Below are 12355 nucleotides of genomic sequence, written 5' to 3'. Positions count from 1 at the left end.
AGGAGGCTCGCCTAGTACCTCCTTGGTCTTAGTAGCACTGCACCATGGGGACACACATTGTATACATGCCAAATATTTTGTGAGGTTTTTATTTTCCCGTATTTCGCGAGTCAGGTGCTATTTATGAAATTAAAGAAATGTGAAAATAATGACTCCGATCCCGATATGAATGTGACGCACACATATGCATTCCTTCATTCAATACAGTACTCCATGATTGTGAATTTAACCACTCGCGATATTGTCAGGAAGTCTCGATTTGCGAAAATTTAGTCTCGCTAAATATATGGCGTATACAGTACCCCTCCACCCCGATACCTGCCAACTCTCAGTCTGATTACAGTGCGTTTAATTTCTAACAAGATCATACAGCCTAGCTTGCCTGTGCTTTTTTAGGATCTGCAAAATACTGCTAGGATACTTTACAATGTGAAATACACAGAGTTTTGGCCCTGTACTGTGTGCCCTGCTATTTGGCCTCCACTTGTGTCATTTGAATAGATCTGAAAGAGTTTACACCAAAGAATTCTTGCCAAGTTTCATTTAATAAATGTTATGTCTGCTTAATATTACAAGTGCATTTAATTCATGTTTCACTCATATTTTGTTTGCAAAGATTAATTTAAAAGACAGTTTTGACAAACACAGAGCCAAGTTGGTGAATTTAAACTCATTCACCCTTACCAATCCTGCCAAATAGACTCTCTATATGTCTTTCTAGTAGTCCTGTTGGATATCATATGAGTGACTAACACTTGTAAACTTGACATTTCCAGACTACTTCCACTACAAGAATGCATACTATTACACACTCTTGGCTCAGCAATCACGGCATTATACCATTCAATGCATCTGTTTACACTGTTGAGCAATGGTACACTTTCTTGAGATTGTTTGTGTGAGGAAATCTCTTACGTCAATAAAGTCTTCACTACATATTTGAAGTCATGCTTGGGGTGTTGTTACACTGGTTATTTCAGTGAAATACCGGTACCACCAAAGATGGCTTGGGTGCAAAATTCTATTACAAGTGATCTCAGGTTTCACAGTGATCTTATTAAGGGACTTGATTTATTTCCAGATTGTAATTTCATTTAGGATGATCCTAACTAATCCTTACCACTATAACATTTTCATAAAATGCATATCAAAGACATGAGAACAGTTTGTACTTCTTTCAATTATTTCTGACTCAAACCATGATTAAATTTCACACCATAATAAGATCTCCCCTTTTAATGTCTCATCAGATTTAATACTCATTTCCAACACAGATATGACAATTCTAGTGAACTAGCAATCAAGCAAAGAACATGCCACCCTGAAGTTGCTTTGTATGAAAAAAGAAAAGTGTAGACACATACGTACATGTATCTAAACTTGTAACAATTTTGGGGGAAATTGGACATAATGTATGTACAATGTACATGAAAGTTATAAAGTGTAAATTTTACAGAGTATGAAAAATTGGCACTTCTGTGTGATCTACCAGACTGGGTAGGTGTCGAACAGCTCTCTATTGGTTTGGATGAAAATGTTCTTCAGATTTTCTCCAGGTGTATGCATTTCAGTAGATTTAAATACATTAATTTGTGTGTTTTCCCACAGCAGATAAGTTCCACCTGTTTTCAACTATTCAAAAAAAAATTCAAACTTCTTTTTTTTTTCACAAAACAGAATTACTTGAGACTTGCTATCCCAGTGACATTCAGGACCAAACATGGTTTTGACTTACAGAGATGAAATTAAAGCAACATATCAGTGAAGTTCAAGCAGAACATGTATAAAATAATATCTGCTCACTTGCTTTGCAAGCGAAATGAAAAGACATAAAATCCTCCTCTCCCCTGCTGCACGGAAGAATGCCAACATAATATCCAAAATATGAAGATCATGACGTTGCCATGCTATGTAAGAGAAATTTAGAAATTCAGGACAATTCACAATTTTCATGTTGTCTAAAGGATTCCACGTAGGCTGACTATACGCTGTAGACTATACCCACTATACCTCCTTTTTCAAATAGTTAGGATGATAAACTAGTGTTACATATACTGTATATCACTTGGCCTAAAAGCGACATTCAAGTAGGTTAGTGCATGTACATAGAGAAAAGGTAAGCTTACATAATGATTAATCATGTTCTTTAACCCTTTATCTGCCATGGTGGAAACCCCCCATGTGGGGTGAGACACCAATGTAGTCATGCGTTGAGAAAACATCTCTTGTTCAAATTTTTACTTTTACAGATTTCTGTTAAATTGCAGATGAAGTGAGCAAAGTTGCAGATACTGCCAAGCTTTGCATTGATGTACATTCTATGACAAATCTATAACTGCTTTTCTTTCAAATGCCCAGTAGCTACATTAATGTAAATGTGTGACTTTTTGCACACAAAATAGTGACAGATTAGAATTTGCAAGGAAATCTAGTATGAAACACTGCTTGTTACTCAATCACCACATAAAAATGCAGGAATCGCGAGAAACGCTTTCATTGTAATGTGGCATTTGGCGATTTATCGATCGGTTTGGGCGGGTTTGTGCATTTGAGCGGAATATGCGAAGTTGGCAAGCCATCCACCGAATCGAACGTGCGAACGTGGCACATAAAGAGCTAAAACAATGCAGAATATATGCCAGTGATTGGCACATTAGATTTCATTCTTCCACAGGCCACAGCACAGATGAGACACTTTATACCCCACTTACACTGCGGGCGGGTTTCACAGCCTCAGTAAATGTGGTTCGAAAGCTTACAAGTTGTAAAGACTCAAAAAAACATAACAACAGTCTCTTCTCTGTTTATACTGCTCAGGTTGGTTTTGCCCAAGCAGGCCTGACTGCCTATGTTTCCATGGTACAGTAATCGAGTTCCCGTCCAATACACATTGTAGGCTTTTGAATTTCTTAGATATTTATCCACGAATGTGATTGAGCACAAAAGTGTACAAATCGTGTGGTGCTTATAATCAGCGGTTGATTACGACAATTTGTGTGTTTACATTAACCAACAATGACCTTCAGTGATAATATTCGGGTCGGCAACAAAAGCGGCTTCTCGAACCCTTGGGTCAATGATATCGATAGACACAACTCACAAGTCTATGTTGACATCAACAAACAAATTCTTCATGCATTGTCGGTAGAGCCTGAAGGTAGATCAAGTCAGGCCTAACTGCGACCAGCCCCAGGGCTTTGCGTTCGGGCTGCGGATTGTAATATTCGGAGTCTCGTACGGGGTAGTATTGCCCCTAAATTCCAACTTAAGCACTAAAATTGCTTCAATTTGAATACATACCGATGTAGTCTTTTTTCTCTGAAATTTGGTTGTCTTTTTGCACTGATTTTTTCACCTAACTACTAATTGCGCAACACAAAACTTCGCAGGTAGACTAGCAATTTACGTTAATCAAATACATTCATGCGGGTGCAGACTTGTGTCTGTAAATAATCGTAACCCTTTCCCATGGTCGAATCAAACAGAAAAAAAAAAAAATCTGGAAAGATACATCAGCATTTTCACCCAAAAATCACACGAAGGATGATCTATCCACGTATTAGATATATGTGTGAAGTTTCAAGGGATTTGATGGTAAAATAAGGGAGATACGAGAAGGTGAACTTTCGAGATTTTTTTTTTCTTCGCTCCGCACAGTGCTTCGATGACCGGTAGGAATTTAAAAGCATTGGCTTCTTAGCGAAGTTAATTGCACCGTATCGCCATGGCCTGTTTCTGTCGAAATTGATGACTTTAAATGATACGGTCAAGAAGAATCTGTGAAAACGACATCTGCTCCTTACGACGGATTTAAAATCTGTGCGCTTTGTTATTTTTTTGTTTTTGTTGCTAGCCGGAGTGCAGTGTAGCCTTTTGACAAGGCCCTCTCTCGCTGTATTGTGTTGCTTTCTGGGTGAGTGAAATGCAATTCCAGCTGAGCATGACATCGTGAAAGCGAAAGGGCCTTGTCCAAAGGATAAAACATTGCACCTTTCAGGCATATTCATATCGCCAATGCGCAGTGTGCCATGCAAAAGTTGTTTCGAAAAATGAAGGAAGTAACGGGGAGAATGGAAATGGACTCGTAGAAAAACGTCTTTTCAAGATCATGGAATTAGTCTGGAAATAACCAAGTAAGCAGTAGGAATGAATTGGGAAATGCATGTATTAACAAGGAAAAGTAGAAATCACGCGGTGCGTACAGTAATATATGTCCCCGCCGGAAGTAGCATTTAGTAGCAAAATGTACAATTTAGGTAAAAAATCAAGGCAAAGGTCAAAGAAGTCAAAGGTCAAAATTCTGTGTAGAAGTTTTGAAGCCCTCACCTAGTGCCATCACATAAAGCAAACGGAATCGAAATCGGGTTAGAAATGGCGAAGGAGTAGCATTTTGTAGCCAATGTACAATATAGGTCAAAAATCAAGGTCAAAGGTCAAAGAAGTCTAAGGTCAGAATTCTGTGTAGAAGTTTTGAAGCCCTCACCTAGTGCCATCGCATTAAGAAAATGGAATCGAAATCGGGTTAGAAATGGCAAAGGAGAAGCATTTTGTAGCCAATGTACAATATAGGTCAAAAATTAAGGTCAAAGGTCAAAGAAGTCAAAGGTCAAAATTCTGTGTAGAAGTTTTGAAGCCCTCACCTACATGTAGTGCCATCACATAAAGCAAACGGAATCGAAATTGGGTTAGAAATGGCGAAGGAGTAGCATTTTGTAGCAAAATGTACAATACAGGTTAAAAATCAAGGTCAAAGGTCAAAGAAGTCAAAGGTCAAAATTCTGTGTAGAAGTTTTGAAGCCCTCACCTAGTGCCATCACGTAAAGCAAACGGAATCGAAATTGGGTTAGAAATGGCGAAGGAGTAGCATTTTGTAGCAAAATGGTCAAAAATCAAGGTCAAAGGTCAAAGAAGTCAAAGGTCAAAATTCTGTGTACAAATTTTGAAGTCCTCACCTAGTGCCATCACATAAAGCAAACGGAATCGAAATCGGGTTAGAAATGGCGAAGGAGTAGCATTTTGTAGCCAATGTACAATATAGGTCAAAAATCAAGGTCAAAGGTCAAAGAAGTCAAAGGTAAAAATTCTGTGTAGAAAATTTGAAGCCCTCACCTAGTGCCATCATATAAAGCAAACGGAATCGAAATCGGGTTAGAAATGGCGAAGGAGTAGCATTTTGAAGCAAAATGTACAATATAGGTCAAAGGTCAAGGTCAAAGGTCACAACTGAAATTCTGTGAATAAGTTTCAAAGCTCCCATGTAGTGCTATCATATAAAGCAAACAGAATCAAAATTGGCTCATAAATGACAGAGAACTAGCAAATTGAACATTTTGATCACACACCGACACACAGACAGACAGACAGACGGACGGATGGACACACGGACACACACACACGTACGGAGCCCGTTTCATACTGTAAAAGTGGAAATTTTCGCGGTGTTCAAATTTTCGCGCATTTCACGCAACCAGAAACTAGCGCGAAAATAAAAGTACGCGAATATTTTTGCTTGCCATATGTGCCTGTGCATGATGTCTTGATTCCGCGGAATTAAAAACACGCGAAACTCTTCCGACCCGGCCAAGCGCGAAAAATTAGTCACACGAAAATATCCACTTTTACAGTAGTCCCCTGCTCGAACTCGTTCGGCGGGGACAAAAATATACTGGTAGTACAAAACTAAATTTGCCTTTTGCTGGTGAAATACATGTACATAACATATATTTCTGGAGGGGCAAAAATTTCTGTTTCTCTTCCATCGTACAGAGATAGCACTCTGTTGACTCAGGGCACTCCCACTATCAAACTGTGGAGTGGAGGAGCACCCCGGAGTTTAAGTCAGGCCCGGTCAAGTGTTCCTGTTAAGTGTTGCCTAGTGCTGTGTCCCCTGATCATGATGATATTGATCTACATAACTTTTCATAAACCACAACTAGATTCTAGTCTACATCTAAAAATAAAATGTCTTCCAATTGTTATTCAGGCTCTTTGTTAGAGCATGCATGCAGTATCCGATCGATACAACATTATTCTAAGGAGCTGCTTTACCCATCCCTAGCCCAGAGCAATGCAGCCCCTAGACAGAAAGATCCGTCTGTCCGGACGAGTCCTCTTTCTTTGATGTTATCGCTCTCCTCCTGAGCCAGCATCATAGCCTTCGGTCTGTATCATGTTATGGAGGGGATCTGTGAAGCCAGACGCAGTCTCCGCAGAACATATCCCCAATGACCAGATGCAGACCGGTCTTTTGGTCAATGCAGCCCCCTGTTGGATCTGCCACTATGTAGAAGTCCTATGCTTGTACTCTTGTAAGATGATCAACGCTGTTTTTATTCGCACTGAGCACTCATACTCACATTTTATTGTATGATTGTGAGACACTTACTTGCATACATGTACACTGAATGACACCCCCTCACGACACACAGCTTGAGTTCATCCCAGTATAGCTTTATGTAAGAGCTGCTTCTCAAGGGGTTACTGCATCAAGCAGGTAGGTATCACAAGGTAAGGTATCAAGCCTTAGGGTGGCCTCACACTATGCGGTTCTTTCTTGCGACTGCTTGCGGTTTTGAGAAGTCGCACGTGGTTCTCGACCGCATGCGACTTCGCGCGACTCGGAGGCGTCCGCAAGCCTTGCGACCTCCTTGCAGCTGCTGTCAAATTTTGAACATGTTCAAAACCTTGCGATTGTCTGCGGTTGCCTCTGCGATCCCTTGCGACCGGCTGAAGCCTGGTGATTGTTGCGCTCACACTATGCGACTCGATTATTGCGATCTAGCTGGCAACCGCAACTGATCGCAAGCACTGCGATCGAAAAAAACGCATACTGTGAGCTTGTGAGGCCACCTTAAGGTATCCCACCCGCCAGCGAGCTTCGCGGGCAAAAGGGCGCGCCGGTGAACTCAGTTTGGCAGTGCGGATCTCACCGTTGCGTCGCCCTCGGCCTCCGCCTCATACAGCTGTATGCCATGTAAGTGAAGTGCGTGTGCGTGATGGCAGTCATGCATTTTCATCGGTGCGATATTTCATACCCTAATAAAATAGCCTAATTTAGCAGTGCATGCAAAGTCGAGTCCTACTAATTGGTTGACCGACAAGTAGACTCTATGTCTAATTCCGCGAAAAACTTCCCAGCAAATGTCATTAAAATTTATTATAATTTATAAATGAGAAGTTTTTCGCAGAATTAGACATACGTCATAAGTGTGCTACGATGGGTACGGACATAAATTTGATGGAAAACGCCAGAGTGGTTACCACGGTAACTAGTAAAATACACACCCTACAAATGATAGCCTAGAAGAAAATTTCTACGTCAGATTACACGGCACGTAGCCCGAGGCAGATCAGACGCCGTGCCGCACCACCGTGCCGTGTAAAGCGACACTACGCGGACAGGACTGTAAAGTTACACGGTGCACGGCACGGTCAGTGCCAGCTGCCGTCTGTTAGCAGTATCGGGACTATCGGGGTTCGTTTTAACTTGTTAGAACCTTTGAATATCGCTGCCAAATGTGATAAACAGAGACGTTTGGAGAACATTATACTCACATGGCTTACTCGTAGCAGGTTCTCAGCAGCTAGCTATCAGGTGTGGCGGCGAAGAAAGGATGCTGATTGGTAAAAAGAAACGAATGACCCAACCCTTTCATGAAATGTGGATATTTGTAGTCGCTGACCTCAACGGCATTAAACGCTGTAGAAGTCAGTGGTACTGTAGAGCGAGCGTATGGCGTAGACGAATACGCTTGGTACACGTTGCACGTACGCGTAGACCTCGCGCTGGCATCCCGGAAGTACGCACTGACTGAGGGCTATGCTTGCTAAGTTCGTTCATTACGTAATTCTCCACATGGCTTTGGCTGGTCATGTTATGATGTCATTCAGAAGTTTGTTGTTTCTGATGTTTATTTGCTTGCATTTCACCGCGTGTTTTTACCACAGAACACCACATCGGAATAAAAAAGTTTATGAATGACAACTCAAAGATGACATATTTCACGTGCAATGTGATATTGACTGATGATGACTAGGCCCTAATTGGAAATAACAGAGAACTACTTATCATGGCTTTTATAGTTAATTAAAAAGGAAAACTTAATTCATTAGCCTTCCTTAATTACTCTGGCAACTACTTAACCAGAGCAAATTTAGAGACCGAAAGATGAGCATTCTTTAGTTTTTTGTAAGGAGAATTCCTCAAACCCTAGCTGATCCTAGCAACATATTTGTGCTTGCTCCATACAGCTAGGAACTTAGTTGGTAATGGCGTGACAAATTTCATCATCCCATGAATCACCCACAGTAATGTCATAATGATGACAGACACAGGTTATACAGGATCATAGGGAGTAATTAATTTGACACAGCCAGGGGATAATGTTTCCATACACATCCAATTAAAGCATGCACTTGTATAACCTACAAATAAACGGAGCACACATGCACTAAGAAACATTGAACAAAAACGACAACAAACAGAACATCCAAAACTATAAACTTAAGCGGAATTCATTTTGCCAAAAGTAGTCTGCTGAATCCTGCACAAAGAAATGTTTACACTAATTATATAGACACGGCTACTCAAGACCCATAGGATATACACATACACATTAATGGATAAATAGATGAGTTGATAAATATATAAACATATATACAAATACATTGGTCTATTCGAAGTGTGTATGTGTGTGTGCATGCATGTGACAATTCATACATATATGTATATATATATTATATGTAAATAAACTATGTATATATATATATATATATATATACATATATATATCTATATATTCATAAACACACACTATAGAGATTGGTGTAATCTCTTCGATACACACACTGTTTGCCTATACATTCATATATGTGTGTTTGTGTGCATATGTGGAAGCATGTGTTTTTGTCATGTTGAACGCTTGTAATAGCTATCATTATTCATTGTCATATTACCACTAAAGATGTATAAAAGCAAGACGACATGCGAGACACGTGGATATGTTTGTTCAAAGTTATTTCCATTAGATCAATGAATGTTTTGAAGTGATATGATTGTACATATATTTATGCTCTCTATAAATGTTAACATCACTTTTCATGTCGTCTGCAATGTGGAATTTAACCTAGCTGCCATTGTAGCTAAATAAGGACCTGTAAGCAAATCTTACTCACAATCAATTCCATTTTGTGCTCAAATATTCACTCTGAAGGCCTGTGAATATAATAGCCATGTTCAGTAAATGATTGCTTGATACATGCAATCAGTTTGTTCCTCTCCCCCCAAGTTGACTGATGACAATGGAACTCCAGAGCTTTTCCACAGCAAATAATCTGTTAGAATTCAATGCCCACTTTTTTCCCCCGATGCATGGATCATCACCTTTCACTCTGCCACATTCCGGTGAGCTTAATCATAAAAAATAGTGACCAAATCAGTAACATTGTGCAGCACTTGATGAGCAAGCACTGCAACACACACACACACACACACACACACACACACACACACACACACACACACACAAATGCACACTTGTACACATCCCCCCATTACAGATACTCACAATATCATCACATGTCACCATATTACAACCACAACAGTAACAACACTGATAACATCAGACAGCAAATGTTGTCTTTGTAAGAAGGTATGCATTATTTAATCTTTTCTCACTTCTCAAACTTGTATTCTCTCAGTACTGCAGCTCTCAAAGTTAGATGCAACTCTATGTACAATTTACATTTATAGGTATAAATACATATTTTCATTTATATGCTACATAACATGGTATGTACAAATAAATTTCAAAGAGGTCAGTCACCTAAACTAAACCCTATGACACTGGTGTGTTGGGGACAGCTACAGACACAGCATGCCCCTTTTAGGTGAAATCTCAAATTCAATGCTGGAAGATATTTTGTGATATAGTAACAGACACAAAATCACAAATAAGAAGAAAAAGAAAATATGTGTATGTCTTTGGATCACTAAAGCATTCTGCTAGAATTGGATAGAAGACAAAATGATAAAAATACACCTATTTTCTGAAAAGATTTAATGTGTGAGTGAAATAAATGTGTGCAAACTATCCCTCAGTAACAACCATGGAAATACTTCAGTAGTATATATACAGAAAATGGAAGCAAAAAAAAAAAAGACAAACAAGAAAATAGCCAATCCAAAATCAAAGCTTATCAACCAACCAAGAAAATACTCTTTCTCGTGTTATTCATGTAGTTCTGTGAACATGCATACACTATGATAATCATCATTGCACTCCTCATATCTCCATGACTACAAATCATTAAATCCCCGGGGCATATGTCTTAAGGATAGCATGTATTGAACAAGGTGGGTGATCTCTGCTAATGAAGTGACAAATTACTACTTGTCACTGGGAATTAGTACATTGTAGCACCATTCTGTTTTTTTTTTTTTTTAAATCGGGGGGGGGGGGGGGGGGGGGATGTAGCACCTCTAGCTTGCCTTATAAAGGTGCAAATGTGCCACCCCTCCGTATCTCCCCCATAGGAACCATTTATGGAATGCTACAGTACACATTACAGCAAGCACATGTAAGTGTTTGTTGGGTTGTTGTTGTTGTTGGTTTTTTTCCCCTGGCATAAAGAGATAAAAGAGAGAATATATAATAATTCTACTCAGAGAAGTTCTCCACACTGTTCATTTACACTTCCAGCATCAGTTCAATCCCTGGATTTTCCTTGTAAGACATTAATTTCGTGAGAGACTAGCACAGCATCTGAAAGAAGGCAATGCCAATCAATCTTGTTCAACAATCAAGTGAATCTTGAACTCCCATCAAATATATTACATTACTACATGAACCGTTTGAATACATGTCGGCCGTATTTCGAAAGAGCAAGTTTGAGACAGAAAATACATTACAAAGGAGCCTTACTTGGAGGGTAGTGCTAAGAAGTCCTACCTAGTTGTTTCCCTGATTTTAGTTTACCATAGATAAAGTTTCAGTCAAATACACACTGGTCATAGCTCCCACATACAAACCAAGGAGGAGATCTCAAAAGAAAATACTCACTTAATCCTACAAAGATATCACAGCCACTTAACATATCATCACCCAATGCAGGTAGGTGATGGTCCATGCATTTTTGTAGTACTACCTCATACAGTGCATGTCGTTAACATGTGGGGACTGTGCAACCACAAATATGAATCCACTGCTTGAAATCTGGCTGCTTCCTTTCTCATTCATAACTTTGGGGATGAGTTTGAATTACACCTTTGGCTCACGCCATGTCACATGAATTTGATGGATCAGCATAGGTTTGATAATAATTGAGAAACCTTGAAAAGATAGGTGGGAGCCAGTAGTGATAGGTATATCAGAGTATCTGCTGTTCATTTGAACATACCGGTAAATCATGGATAAGACTGAAAATGTACGAAACTGAGTAGTACAATATATTATGCTGTTCAAAAAACTTTACCACTATGTTTCATTATCAATAATAGAAATTACCTCTGTCTATATACTTTTAGAATACAATCTCATTAGCACATATAATTAAAAAATGCTTCTACCATTGTTTCAAGATCTTGTCAGGTTGAGACTCCCATGCACTTTGGATATTTTTATCCAAAATTTTACAATAATTGCAGAAACCAGATAAATATTTAACTTTTCACCATTTTATGCAATACTTAACAATCACATCAGAAGGCATAGCATGTTTCAGTGAATTTGCTACAGTGATCATCATTATTACTCATTATCAATGTTTATTCAATTATTAATTTATCACAGTGAATGTCTTTTAACATGGGTCTTATGTGGCCCCATAACATATCTCACTGAAGGTGAAAAAAAACCCAAAACAAATCTATTTGTCATTTCTGTTGATTTCTTCTGTGAATCAAAATTCATGAGTATTCCCATCAACAATCACATGCCACATCCCAATATCACATCCAAAACAATACAATAGATTCTGCCTGCATGAAGCAACATATACCCGGTACTGTGTATTCCAGCATACATGCTCAGTCAATATCAGTGCAATTCCAGAACTATAAAAACACACATGTACTGTGGACCAGGACCAGGGGTGACCTTGTGCCGATCCGAAGCGGCACCAACTCGGCAAATATGAAACACTATTTATGAAATCATTAACAATTACAAAGGGCAGGGGACATTTTCAGGGTGTATATGGCTTTTAGTATTCTCAAATCAGATTATCTTAGGTATGAATGTCTTCTAAATTGTTCATTCTTTGGTCTTCATTGGAGTTCTACATTATCATAGATAAGTTTATTGTAACAAAATAATGAAGGTTATTATTTCTCCCTCTGCACTTTGATTGCTAACTT

This window comes from Diadema antillarum, unplaced genomic scaffold, assembly GCF_040938485.1.
Source record: "Diadema antillarum isolate AM-2024a unplaced genomic scaffold, OU_Dant_1.0 seq00000507_RagTag, whole genome shotgun sequence".
In the NCBI taxonomy this organism is placed as follows: Eukaryota; Metazoa; Echinodermata; class Echinoidea; order Diadematoida; family Diadematidae; genus Diadema; species Diadema antillarum.
This window is presented reverse-complemented; position numbering follows the sequence as displayed.